Below are 14,178 nucleotides of genomic sequence, written 5' to 3'. Positions count from 1 at the left end.
CAGAGGTGCAACAACGAATTTTGTCGGTGGGGGGGGGGGGGGGGGCAAGTACCAGGGTAAAAGTACCAATAGTTGTAGTAGTAGTAAAAAATGACATTATTAGAGTAGAGGCGGCAAATGTGGAATACCGTTTTTGTTTTGAACTATAATTACTTTATTTATGCACATTTTGATATGAAACTTCAACAGAAAAATACAATACACATTCCTTTTTCATAAAAACACTCAGAATATTTGAAATAATTAATGTGCTTTTGAAGAAAAAAACATTAGTGAATAAAGTGCGAAATGTCAACAAAATGAAAGTGGGGGTAATGTGGAATACAGTATTCCACATTACCCTCATAATTAGAGATTACACAACTTTGACACTTAGCCTTATTGTTCTGTTCATTTATGTTAATTCGACATTCGTTATGCAGTTAAATGAAAAACTACAAATTTACTTGCAAAAATCGCAAATAAACACATCTCCCTCTGATGCACTACAGAGCTCATGGGCCCAGAATTCACACAATATACACTGGATCCACTTACTGCCTGGAACATCAGTCGACCAATTCTCTCCACAGAACAAGCACTCAGTGTCTGGGTTCCTCGGACCTACACTTTCACCAATCACACTACAATGATCAGAGGTGATTCCATCACTTTCAATGGTCGATTCACTTGTTGTACGTGCAATGTCTTCCTGCTTCTTGCCACGCTTCGTTCTGGATTTTGCCATTTCATCTTTTCCTTTCCCTTCACACTGATCTGATTCTTTGAAGATACCTCTCTTGCACGAGTTGCTTTTCTTTGACTTCTTCTTTTCTGATTCATGAAGAGAGTGTTGTAGAGAATGTTTATAAGGTGTTCCTGTGAGTACAGTTGACGAAGTGGTTCTGCTTCCCCTCTTGGATTGTGCATTACTTGTAGTTGGAACCGGAGATATATCCCATGGTGTTACTGCATGGTTGGGTTGAGTTGATCGGCGAGTGTAGACAGCATTTGTAGACTTTTCACTTGGTGAAGTTGTTTCCTGTACAGGCGGTGTGGGATTTTCAGTTGGCGAAGATGTGGATGGTTGTGGATTAACACTATCAGGAGGTAGAGAGACGTCATTACTGGCTGTGTTGGTAGCTCCAATGAAATCACTGTCCCTAAAAACGTTTGGATTCAGGGGATAAATCCCTGTGCATTTGAATCCATTAACAGCAATCTCGCCCAACTGAGCACGCAGGTAAGCTCTGGAAAAGAGTTCTCCTACGTCAAAATGAGTTGCTCTTCTCCCATGGTTACGGAGAAACAATCTCAACTCCTCGTTGTAATATCTCTTCAGAGGGCCCAAGAATGTTCTATCAAGAGGTTGTAGCTTATGTGTCGAGTGTGGTGGCAAAGAAATTATAACAACGGATTCTTCCCGAGCTAGGTCAATAACCTCAATATTCCTGGTGTGGCTGTAGTGGCCATCAAGTATGAGGAGTACTGGGTCATCTTTGCTTGGCTTCACTTTACTGATGAAGTGACGAAACCAGTTAGTGAATATTGAGAGTTGAATCCAGCCTGAGGGATGGTACGCTGCGATGGAACCTAAAGGTGCATATTTCATCAGTTGAACATTTTCATTTTTCCTTGGAAAAATTAACATGGGAGGGCCAAATGAACCACCCGCACTCATACATGTTACTACAGTTATTAGTGATCCTCGCTCAGCGGATGTCAGAGTACCCACCTGTCTTTTCCTCTTTAATGCAATGATTTTGTCCTGTTTGGTTTGCACCACAGTAAGTACACGCTCATCTACGTTATACACACGGTCAGGGGGGAAATTGAACTTCTTGTAGGCATCTTCCAAGTTGTTGAAAAATTTAGCCACGTTTTCGCGACTGAAGCCATTTACTCTCGCAAATGAGGTTCCAGTGGGATTTCGAAGAGTCACTACATCTTTATGTCTTTGCATAAACAATCTAAACCAGTCTTTACCAGCACATTCTCTTACCACAGAGAATGGATGCTTCACATTATTTCGAACAGCTAATTGATAAGCAACTGAACAAATGTCACGTTTTGTGAGTCCATAGTAACGAGATTCCATTTCTAAGACATAACTGACAAGATCATTTTCCATGGCTGGAGAGAAGATTGGCTTTCGACCTACACGTATTCTTGCAGCGTCATCTGCAGTTTTGTCAGAATGTTCTCTAACTAATCGAAATAATGTGGTCCGTGGAACATCATATGTTTTGCTGGCACGCAGAAATCCCATTTCTTTTTGCCTGACTGCTGTCACTGCCTGCGTCATTTTCTCTGGGTCCCACTTCTTCTGCTGTACTCCTCCTTTCGGCATTCTGGGAGGATCTGTGAATCTGCAAAATATAAAGAGACCATTTTGAGCATTAAATATGCAGATGAAATATAGGATTTTTTGTCATAATACATTTACGGTAATTATTCTATCTTAACATGGGTACAATTTCAATTTTCTTTCTGCAAGGGTTTAGGAAAATCTAATTTCGTAATAAGAACAGTAATAAGGGCTGAAGAAGGAATGGCTGCCGCATAATAAGATCAATGTCGAGGGAATATTTGCCAAAAATGTTCTCATTAACAAGTTGCAGAAATTTTGAGGGTGTCTTGAACCCCCCACAACATGATAAACATTCTCTGCCATTTAGCTGTACCTTATAACTGCATGCAGGAAGTCATAAAACTATAAAAATGTGATTTTAACAAATTGTATCAAGGCCTGAAAAAGGTAGGGTAATGTGGAATAGTATTCCACATTAACCACCCTCACGTATTCCACATTACCTGCTAACTACTTTTCTTTTTTAATCTTAAGTTAGATAATAACGGAAACTTCCAGGACACCTAATTGACAATGCTTATTTAGCTACGACATTGGTGAACAATGTCACATAGAACACTTGCAGAAATCTTACCTTGTGTTTGCTTTGTGTGTACAAAACGACGGTAACGAAAAAAAGTCCGCTCCCTCCAAAACCGCTTTTTGTGCTCTGTCAGCAAACATTCACAGTGGATGGCGGGGGTTGCTTCAGTGCTGCCATCTGCACATACTGTCTGATGGTTCTAAACTACCCCGATAGATGGTAGACGTATGTAGTTGTAAATATCACGGTATTCCACTTTTGCCGACCATTCCACATTCGCCGCCTCTACTCTATTATTATTATTATTATTATTATTAGTAGTAGTAGTAGTAGTAGTAGTAGTAGTAGTAGTAGCAGTAGTAGTAGCAGCAGCATCAAAACGTTATCATCCTCTTAAATTACGCAAAAAGGGGGTAGAAGTCGGTGCTAAAGTATTTGCTTGGTCAAACTATTTGAAATATCTTTTCAACACGTTCAATTTCACATTAGCTAATAATGGAAAACAATCACACAAACTGTATTTTTGAATGGCAGAAAATGCACGATAAATGCATTCTGATTATAATTCTTTTCGTACACATGACATGTATAACTTTCATGTACATCATATGTTGAACACATATGCAACATGGAGCGACATAAAATAAGAAAATACATATGCAACATGCTGCCACTAAATTGTGTACAAATTCAAAATTTATTCAATACATATATGTACAACAGATGTATATTGCCTAAATATATTACATTACAGAAAACAATTGTATTGCGAGAAAAGCGTATATGAAAATTTTTAGATCCAATTTTTCCAAACTGAAAAGAATATTGATTTAATATGACGCAAATAATTTCACGGGGCGCAATGGCATTCTCTCTTTTATAGCTTTTTTTAAAAATTTAGATCGCTCAGCGTCCATGGCCGACTCCCGCCGCCCCCTAACTACGGCTCTGAACTTGACGAGATTGAGAAAACCAGACAGTGCGAGCGAAGCGTGCAAGAAAATTTTACGAAATGTATTTTTATTTGCACAATATTTGAAATCAATGGGGGGGCAATTGCTCCTATGTGCCCCCTGGAAATGCCCTTGGCCGTCAACGTTTGCTCCCTTAGAATTGACTTCCGTCGAAGGTTTGGGGGGCAATGCCTCCCTGCTCCCCTGTAGTTGCGCCACTGTCAAAACGACAGCGTGGGCACTAGTCTGTTTGACAAAGGAAAGTTTATTTAACCACGACACGATACAATCAGCGATTCACGAATCAATGAAAAATAATTTTTGAAATTGACTGACATATTCAAAATTGTAGCACAGTACTATTGTACTTTGATTGTTCTGTCTTCATAACCACGAAATTTATGCCTCGTCAATATATTTCCCCCTTTTAAAAGCTTCTACGTTCTATTTAGTGAACATATTTCCATTTCCAAGCTGACTTCAAGCTACTCTAAATACTCCTGTTCGCGGTGCAGATTTCCATCACGGTTTCCAAGAAGATCAGTGAATGGAATGTTGTTTTCCAAATCCAAACTGTCCTTGCAGACAAGAGGGTGGGGGTAGGGGCTTTGAACGCCTGCGGGGCAAGTCTTTCTCATCTATGGAATTCCGGTAATTGTGACGTAGTGAGATCGAGTACAACATCTCTGGGCAGAGAATGAATTGATACAACTCAGATGCTTGTATATTATCATTGTTATAGTGTGATAAACAACAATAAATAAAGACGGAGCAGTAGCATCTTCCATTGATAAGGTGTTTATAAAGTGAACGCTACTGTCAGTGGCCCACCCACAATACTGTATATGACACGATTTTTGTGACAGCGTATAGTTAAAATAATAAATATATTAAAAATAATAATTATACTTGATGTAAATTAATTATGCAATATATAACTCAAATAATCTTAGTCCAAAATGATACTCATTGTTAAACCTTATTGCTTAATAAAGAAAATCTATTATTATTATTATTATTATTATTAACTTTCTTCACATGAATGAGTTAACAATTTCGTGTCATTTCAATGTATGAAATGCACGTGGTAAAGGAACCAGTCATTTCTTCAAATATCGCTAACTCTCTACGGAGGGCAACCCTCATGAGGGCAGACCTCACCCTCACCCTCACCCTCCGAAGACTTGTGAGGGTGAGGGTGTGTGAGGGTGAGGGCGAGATCGATCCGTGAGGGTGAGGGCGTGTGAGGGTGAGGGCGAAAGGAGAGTTGTGAGGGTGAGGGCGTGTGAGGGCGAGGGCGAAAGGCAAATGGTGAGGGTGAGGGCGTGTGAGGGTGAGGGCGACTTGTGAGCCGTGAGGGTGAGGGCGTGTGAGGGTGAGGACGAGAGGCAAGTCGTGAGGGTGAGGGCGTGTGAGGGTGAGGGCGAAAGGCTAGTCGTGAGGGTGAGGGCGTGTGAGGGTGAGGGCGAAAGGCAAATCGTGAGGGTGAGGGCATGTGAGGGTGAGGGCGAAGCCGAGCTGTGAGGGTGAGGGCGTGTGAGGGTGAGGGCGATAGGCAAATCGTGAGGGTGAGGGCGTGTGAGGGTGAGGGCGAAGCCGAGCCGTGAGGGTGAGGGCGTGTGAGGGTGAGGGCGACTGGTGAGTCGTGAGGGTGAGGGTGTGTGAGGGTGAGGGCGAAACGCAAATTGTGAGGGTGAGGGCGTGTGAGGGTGAGGGCGAAGCCGAGCCGTGAGGGTGAGGGCGTGTGAGGGTGAGGGCGATAGGCAAATCGTGAGGGTGAGGGCGTGTGAGGGTGAGGGCGAAGCCGAGCCGTGAGGGTGAGGGTGAGGGAGGTTGAACGAAAATGACCACCTCTGCTCAGGAGAAGAGAAATACAGAATAATTTTTGGAGTTCGCAAATGAAACAGTTTGCAAAATAGTCCAGGACTCTATTTTTATGGGATGAAGAACTTTTCGATTCTGCACCCCCAAAGTTAAACCCCAAGTTTCGTCCATAAGTGAAAACTAGTCAAAGAACCTAAGAAATACTGAAAGTATGTTATGTTGCTGTTATTTTTATTATTGCTATTACATTTAATCAATTCTATGTTCTTTCTTTCGTTACAAAAAAAATGGGTTAGCCTATGGAGTTTAGTTGGTTCATGTAACGTTTATTTTTGTTTGTTTTAACATCTATTTTTGTCACTTCTAATGTAGTTTGTCCTTATTTGACCAGACTTGGAGGTAAATATGTCACAGTGGCGCAACCATAGGGGGCAGGGGGCATTGCCCCCCCACCCTTGGACCGAAATGAGTTCTAAGGGGGGCAAACAGTGACGGCCAAATGTACCTGCAGGGGGCAATTACCGCCCAGAACTTCAAATTTTATGCAAATAAAAATACTTTTCAAAAAATTTTCGTGTTCGCTTCGCTCGCAATCCCTGCTTTTCTTAGTCTTATCAAGTTCAGAATTGTAGCTAGGGGGCGGCGGGAGTCGGCCTGGGTGCCAAATGCTCTAAATGAAAATAAGTTGTAATATTCATTGATTTGTAGTTGTAAGTTCACTTTGCGAACAGAGAAGGCTAATCGGGACTGAACCTACAGTTTAATTTGGGATCCGAACAACTGTGCCTCCACCGCGTATCGAAACCATCACCCCTTGATCACAAGGCGACGATGTTACCACTACACCATCGGGGAGGCACAAAACTTGTAAAAGAGAGAATGCATTGGCGTCCCTTGAAATTATTTGCGCCTTATTAAATCAATATATTTAAACCTGGAAAATACTTCGACCCCAAAAATTTCTTGCTCGCTTCGCTCGCATTTTGCCATTGTTCTCTATAATGCATTGTGATTTACTAGACAGAGAAATAAGACTTGTCTTAATTGATTTGGTTTTAAGTGCATGAACAATTGTTTTGAGTAAAGGGGAGCGTGCTCATTTGAGACAATTTATGTATTGATTGATTGATTTGCTTTATTTTACTCCGCGTTTTGTGCCACTTTTGGCCAATTTCCGAAGATGGGGATGAGTGATGATGTGATGAAATTGATGAATGGACACTCACAAACATCCATACCCAGGCCAGCATTCGAACCCGGGACCCGTGACGTCGTAGCACGAGAATCTAACCACTCCGCCACGGGGGCCGGTTGAAAATTTATGTAATTTTTGCTGTTGGTATTGTGAGATGGAAGAATTGGTTTTGTAATATGTAATATATGTTGTATACAATATTATTTAAGAAACTTTCAATACGTACACAATTTAATTAGTGTCCACGTCGCTCCATATTGCATATGTGTGAAACATATCGTGCATGAAAGTTATAAATGTTAATGTAAGAAAGAATTATATTTGGAATGCATTTATCAAGCATTTCTTTTCTTTCAAAAGTAGTTTGTGTGCTTGTTTTCCATTATTAATGTGAAATTGAACGTGTTGAAAAGTAATTCAAATCGTTGTTCGAACACAAATGCTCTAGCACCAATTTTACCCCTTTTTGCACAATTTACGAGGGTAATAACGTCTTTGATACTACTACTACTACTTCTACTACTACTACTACTACTACTACTACTACTACTACTACTACTACTACTACTACTACTAATAATAATAATAATAATAATGTTGGTGCCGGGTTCGAATCCCAGCTTGGGCATGGATGTTTGCGAGTGTTTATTCATCAATTTCACCATATCATCACTCATCCCAATCTTCGCAAATTAGTCAAAAGTGGCACAAGAAGCGAAGTAAAATAAAGCAAATCAATAATAACAATAACCAGAATAATAATAATGTTATAATAATAACACTATTATTATTAGCTTTATTATTATTATTATTATTATTGGTACATTTATCCTGTTACTTGCCCCGCCTCTGACAAGAAGATTAAATAGGCATACAATAAAATTTTACAAGTTTATTTCTCTGTTGGGAACTCTGTTCGTTTGTTTGAATAGTTGTTTAAAGTCCACTTTATGCATAGAGAAGCTAATTGGAACTGGACCTACAGTTTAAATTTGGATGCGAACCACTGTGCCATTTGACTCTACCGGGTACTTCAAGGCGATGTTGGAGAATCTGTCGCCAAGACGCATTGGGGGAGAGGGGAGGGGCGTTTTTTTTATATTTGTCGAGTTATAGGTGTTATTTAACCAATAAATTAATTATACAATCATAACAAGGCACAAAAGATTTTGCAATGTGATCTACTTAACTAGTACAATATCTGTAGTGGTGCAAGAGTCTATTTATTTCGTGTAATTTCAACTACAATGGCACAAGCCATTTTAAAACCGAAAGTAAACAATAATAATAATAGAACAATAAAACAAAAAGATAAACAGAGCTTACAGAGTCTCCCTTCATAGCAAGAAGGGTCCGTGGTAGACTCAGGGATCCGTGTCTTAGCGAAGTACAAAAATATTTTACTTTATGAAACTAGATTTATATAACACCCCCGTAATCAATGCTGCAAGAGCGGGGTGGGGAGATGGAGGGGAGAAGAGAGCAAAAATTGAAAACTGGAATCACCACTACTGCACTTACTAGCATGCAGTAATGTTATTCGTATACTAACATTATAGTTCCAAAACCAGGGGGGCAAGGTGCCAAAACTGGAGGGGGCAAAAACAGTTTATCTCCCTTTGTAGATAAAGTTTAGCATAGTGCGGGGGCAAAAGTGGTGAAAAATGAGGGGCAACTGTCCCCCCTCGCCCCTCCTAATCGCCGCCACTGCTCGGATTCAATTTACGTGCACATTTCAACTTCTAATATACCGATTAGTCTATTTATGATAAACTTTTTATTTGTATTAATGGACAGCCCCAGGATTGGATTCTATTGTATGATGCTCTAACTATTCGTTAGGATATAAAGATAAGTTTTCCTTTTTCGTAATACTTAGTAGTCGGTTTTATGGGGCTCATGCTCCCCTAACCCTCGCTAACTCAACTTGTTTGTGATTGTATGATTTTTTGTGTGTTTGGGTATTGGTATGCGTGCGTGTGTCTAAATATATATGTATGTATCAATGACGTATTTATGAGGAGGTCCAGGGGGTACGGAATCCCCAAAAGACTTTCTAAGTAGTAAAATTAAAGAATGAAAATTATGAAATAACTAAAATTAAAAAATTAAAAATGTACTTCTTTAATCGAGGGTTATTTATTTCCACCGAACTAATTTGGAAGGCAAGGATTATTGGATTGGATTGATTTGTTGTTTTAAGTCCACTTTATGCACAGTAAGGCTAATCGGGACTGGACCTACTGTTTAAAGTGGAATCCGAACCACTTGTGCCTCCACCGGGTATCGAACCCGGGGCCCCTTGATTACAAGGCGATGACGCTACCACTGCACCATCGGGAGGCCCTAGGCAAGGATTATATTAGGATCGTACAACTTTGAATGACAGTACCAAAGAAGATGATTTATGCAAGATCAATTACTACTTATAATAAAAACATATATAATAATAATAACCCACAGCTCTACAGCACCTTGAAGGGCCTTGGCTTACCTACCGACTGCTGGTCTCCCTCCCACACTGTTCCGCCGTCACCTTGTTGGAGCGTGGAGTTCTTAGACCAGTAAAGGGGGACGGGTGATCAGCCCGACGAACCCCCAGCGGTTTACTGTAGGTCTTCTCGACCGGGTTACGCTCACTCACTCGGAGCTTCCCAATTTCCTCACGATGGTGGGTTGCCACCGGCCCTATACGTAGGCCGAATAAATTCCGACCAGAGCCGGATTCGAACCTACGCCGTCCCGCAGCGAACGATCTCAAGACGAGTGAACGCCTTAACCCGCTCGACTACGGAGGAGGACATAATAAAAACATAGTATTAATTAATTTGAATATTGTAATGAATACTATTATTAAGTATAAGTATTTTAAATTAAATTAATTATAATTATTTTAATTTAAACATTATTATTATTATTATTATTTGAGACATTTGGTTTGGCCCCCCGAAATATATTTCTAGATACGTGACTGGTATGCAGTGTGGTATTTAAGAAATTTTCAGTATGAGATAATGACTTTATCCCATATAAATTTCCCCCCATGGATAAAATTTATCAAGCAGAGGGGGGATACAAGTACCCAGAGGGGGGAAAATCCCCCATTCCCCCTATAAATACCAGCCTGCTGGTATGTATATGCACGCTATATACGTAGATAGTCTAATGCGCAGTTGTAGCGATTAGAGGGGCGTAGAATGTACGGTAATTTGCTTCCCAACCACTTTTTGCCCCCTCCCTTAATGCTAAGCCTTGTCTTCCAAGAAAATGTAAACTGTCCTTGAACCTCCAGCTTGTGTGTGTGTTGTGTAATTGTTCCTTTCTGTTTATTTGCCGCGCTTGGCATAGACGGTGTTGCTACATGAAGGGGAATCCAGGTCAAATTTTCACTGCAAATGGAAATGTTATAAAAAAATACAGATATTGAGGAAATTTTGAAGTTGTCGGACTCTTGTTTTTGTTTTACTTGCAAATCTGCATTGATTGATTGATTTGGTGTTTTAAGTCCGCTTGATGCACAGTAAGGCTAATCAGGACTGGTCCTACAGTTTAAAGTGGGATCGAACCACTGTGTGTCTCCACCGGGAATAAATCCGGGACCCTTTGATTACAACGACGAAATCTGCATTGATGTTGTAAAAGCTATTATATCTAACTCATCTAGATAAAGGGGTGTATAATGAATTACATAAAATAAATAGGCATTGTTGGGGTAAACCAGGTCAAATTTTCTGGATATGCCACTGATTTACATAAAATTTACACATTATTTATGTATAATAGCATGCAAATTCACATGACTTAAAGTAAGTAAGAAATGAAAAGTAAGTATTTTGTGTGTGGACGAATCATTGGAAACAGTTTCTTTATCTCCATTAAGGAATGTAATTATAATAATGTAAAAACAGAAGAAAACATATCTTTTTCGTTTTAGTTCTACTATCTATGAATACAATAATCTTTTGCTCGCAATTACGAGAGTTGATCAATACATTTGGATGAGCAACATAGTCTGAAATATGTATATGCGTGGTGGTGGGCAGGAGAATATATACAACCTTTGTCAGAAAAGTTCCAGGACTGAGCTCGTAAAAAATAATTTATTCAACTTAGGAACTATTGGTCCTAGGTTTTGTCAAAATAGTCCCCTCGGCTATCTATACACAGCTGCCACCGTTTCTGGAGGTCATGGAAGCAAGCAGGGAAAGCTTCATCTAGGATGCTTCTCAGCACATCTGTCACAAAACCGTTTGGATTGCTACCAATATCTTCATGACGCTTCCCTTTCAGCGGTGTTTGCACACGGGGAGACAAAAAATAATCACACGGTAACTGGTCGGGTAAATATGGGGGATGTGGTAGAGCAGAGATACGATGCTTGGCCAGATATTCCTGGACTGATAAAGCAGTATGTGGTCTTGCATTGTCGTGCAATAAGAACCACTGCCCAGATGCCCACAAATCAGGACGGCGCCGCAGAATTGCTTGACGCAAATGTTTCAGGACGGCAATATAAAGGTTTTTGTTTATCGTTTGTCCTTCAGGCAGATATTCATGGTGCACCAAACCTTTAGCATGAAAAAATGGGATCAACATTGTCTTTGGATCATCTTGAACTGAATCTCTGCCCTTCCGAAACCTTTTGTGCCATTTAAAGATACGGCTTCTCGATAATGCCTTGTCACCAAATGCTTGCTGTATCATATTCCATGTTTCAATAGGGGTTTCCCAGTTTAACACAAAACTTAATGTCAATTCTCTGCTCGGAATGCACGTCCATCACGACACTTGTGTAACTTCCAACTAAATGCGCCAACAAGCCAAACAGTGAACTGCTCAACTGAAAATGTTCAACTGAAAATGTTCAACTGAAAAACTGTACAAGGGGCAAATTAGACAAAACCTCTTATCAATTTTCTCGCTGTTTCAATTTACTATTTTGCCGACCTCCGTGGCGGACTGGTTATCACAGCGCGCTACGACGCCATGGATCCTGGGTTCGAATCCCTGCCCGGGCAGGAGTGTTCTTTGTGAGTGTCCCTTCATAAATTTCATCATATCATCACTCATCCTCATCTTCGTGATTAGCCAAAAGTGGCAGAAAAGCGAAGTAAAATGAACCAAATCAAATAAATTACATTTTTGCCATTTCACATAACTTTTCTGGTTTTCAAACTATTTGCGACAATAAAGATGGCTAACGAACTCATGTAACTGATTAGGAGAAGTTATAAAACATTCATACCGTACTCGTAATTTGATCTGAAGACCTTTCTTACACTTGCTTATTGTTATCAAAGAAAAATTTCTTAAAATTCCTCGCTTGTCTGTGTGTGTGTGTGTGCTTGCGTGCATGGACCCAACCAGGAAGTTTTTGTCAAAAGCAAGCCGGCCCCGTGGCGGAGTGTTTAGCACATCGCGCTACGACGCCAGGGGTCCCGGGTTCGAAGACCGGCATAGGCATGCATGTTTGTGAGTATCCAATCATCAATATCATCACCCATCCCCATCTTTGTAAATCAGCTAAAAGTGGCACAAAAAGCGAAATAAATTAAAGCAAATCAATCAATCAAAGGCGCATGGCTGCTCAAAAAACATTTCTTATAATAATAATAATAATAATAATAATAAATTCTTTATTTCCGTTAACCCATGTTCATGGGTAGAAAAAAAAAAAGTGCCACACACGTAAATTTGCCGTTGCGTAGAAACGAATTTTCGTTTCGTCTCCCTCTCTCTTAGCATCACGTGTTCTACCCTGCTCGAAAACCTTCGCTATTGTTGCCATATTGTCATTCCATTCCTGGACACACTCGCGCAAACATCATTGAAAACAATTGAATAGCGCTCCAGCTCGCTGTTACGGAAGGGAAAGGCAGGTAACGTGGCGGTGAGTTTTGTTGGATTGGAAGCACCATATTTTTATTTTATACTAAGTATTTGACCGGTTTGACGTTGTGTGCGTGTGTGTATGTAAAAGTGTGTGTTTGCTAATGAACGTTAAATTCCATAATGCCTCCAGTTCTGTCGAAGTTGAAATCAAAAACCTTGCATAGCCAAGCTCGGGAAATTCTAAGCAATTCAACTCTGGCTCCGGCAGGTGTTCTTGTAGAAATTGCATAGAGGAGGCTGTCATTTTTGCTGCTTAATGCGATACATATTGTTTTCTGTGTTAAAATTGCCATGCTTTGATGGGTGACCAAGTTCATAGCAGGGCCGGCGGAAGGGGAGGGCGAACCGAGCGGCAAAATTTGAAGAGAAGAAAAGAATAAGCCTATTGAAAACTGTGATCGAGCGAGATATTCTTTTGCGCTGAATAGTATTGAAATAGCATAAGAAGTCTTATTATTTATTTTATATTTTGATGTTTTAGTTAGGAATATATTGATTTTCAATTTTCCGTTGCTGCTTAATGACCGGGGGGGGGGGGGTCGAAATAGAGCGGCATCTGCCGCCACCTCCCAGGGAGGCAAAATGACTAGCGCCGGCCCTGGTTCATAACAAAAGAAAAAGCCGCGCAGCTTATCGTCTAGTGGCAGTATATGTACAGCGGTGAGGGGCATGAAGAAGAAGAAGAAGAAGAAGCAGTATATGTACTTGTTATTGTTGTCGAAGCCGGCATCCTTTGTAAATGTACAACAAAGGCAACCGACTGTCGCAGATCTCAGAGAGGAAATAATAATACTGTTTGAGGAGGAGTGTTATGGTGCAATTGTAGCGGTTTAACACGTTGGCATGTTATTATCTGCCGTTGCAGTTCCATACCAGTGTATACGGGTTTTGGGAGTGAAAAGTTAGAACGCCACCAGTGCATTAATGCAATGAAAAATAATATATACGTATATATTTTTTTTATTTTGTTTGAAATCACTCAAATAAGGAATCGTATGAAGAAGTCTTCTTTGCAGCATTTTTGGTAATTTTACTTATGTGTTAGTTCATATTTTGCGAATTTTTAGTTCATATATATGTAGCTACATACAAAGCCACTTGTTAGTACATATTAATCCTAGTCCTGGTATAATGCATGACGTTTAAAACTCAACGTTAGATAGACCTGAATTCTCTAATTTTATTGTTGTACGTAACAGCTGTGCATCGGAGCACTGCAGCGATTTTTCTATCTGCTCCATTAGCAACACTGCTTCTTTAGTTGTTTCGCGCATCGCACGGCAGAATTAACTGTGCTGGACTCTATGTCAATATTGGTAGGAAAATGGGGCACAATAATTATGATGATTTATATTTTTGAGAAATTTAAGTCCAATATGATAATAACCCTTTTCGAGTTTGGATATTTTTTTTTCGTTTTGCCTATTTAATTCCGACGGCG

The sequence above is a fragment of the Lepisma saccharinum genome, chromosome 18, assembly GCF_977018435.1.
Source record: "Lepisma saccharinum chromosome 18, izLepSacc3.1, whole genome shotgun sequence".
NCBI lineage: Eukaryota > Metazoa > Arthropoda > Insecta > Zygentoma > Lepismatidae > Lepisma > Lepisma saccharinum.
The sequence above is the reverse complement of the archived record's forward strand: the minus strand, read 5'-3'. Positions refer to the sequence as shown.